This window comes from Gavialis gangeticus, unplaced genomic scaffold (genome assembly GCF_001723915.1).
Source record: "Gavialis gangeticus isolate Ggan-Ray unplaced genomic scaffold, GavGan_comp1, whole genome shotgun sequence".
NCBI classification, from domain to species: Eukaryota; Metazoa; Chordata; order Crocodylia; family Gavialidae; genus Gavialis; species Gavialis gangeticus.
This window is the reverse complement of record NW_017729029.1, coordinates 74,549,000-74,549,712: the sequence shown is the minus strand read 5'-3', so window position 1 is coordinate 74,549,712 and position 713 is coordinate 74,549,000. Positions and strand designations below refer to the sequence as shown.

General features: G+C 43.5%; 1 protein-coding gene across 7 annotated transcripts in view; it reads left to right on the top strand.

Moving 5' to 3' along the window:
- The window catches only part of NEK1 (NIMA related kinase 1), a 94,126-nt gene that overhangs the window by 32,793 nt on the left and 60,620 nt on the right, over positions 1-713 (top strand). The gene's annotated exons all lie outside the window — the stretch shown is intronic.

Here is a 713-nt window from a genome sequence, read left to right as displayed (position 1 = left end):
AATTATGCTAGGCCTTGCTTAGCATAAGCACTATCTCACAATTAGTATGCTCCAGCAGACTTGCTAGTTGGCACGCATTGGAGCAGAACTCCATCGTAAGTACAGGTACGCTGAGATTTGAAACCCAGGTTTCCCATTGTCAGATCTGCCACCAACCCACTGTGTGACCTGATCGGCCATTTTCCTTGTTTTTGTACCTAAAAAATGGGGTAATTTTACAGCTTTATTTGTAAAGCATTTTCAGATCTCCTGATGAAAAGTGCTGTGAAAGAGTTATGTGAAAATATGGTTATTTTTGGATAGTTCTCTTTTTAATACCTTGGAGGTTTCTGGTGCTTTTTTTTTTTTTGTCTTGTTCTACAGTTTTCACCAACTCAAATTCATGGTGATCATTGACTTACATATTTAATTTGATTCCTTGTGGGAATATACCTGGGTTGGCCAATCTAGGGCATGGCTGCCACAAGTGACATGGACAGCCTCTGTGTATGCCATGAGGCAAATCAGGGAGGGGTTGCAGGGAGCACAGCTGCAGATGGGACAAGGAGTAGAAAGCAGAGTAGGAGATCAGGCAGGAGAAGAGGATTAGAGTGACACGTAGGGGGTGTGGGACTTTGTGGCATGCTTGCCCAAAAGGTTGGCTTCCACTGGAATGCACAATTTACACTCCACAGCACAGTGTACTTTTCAGAGACCACATTTGTGCGAAGAGT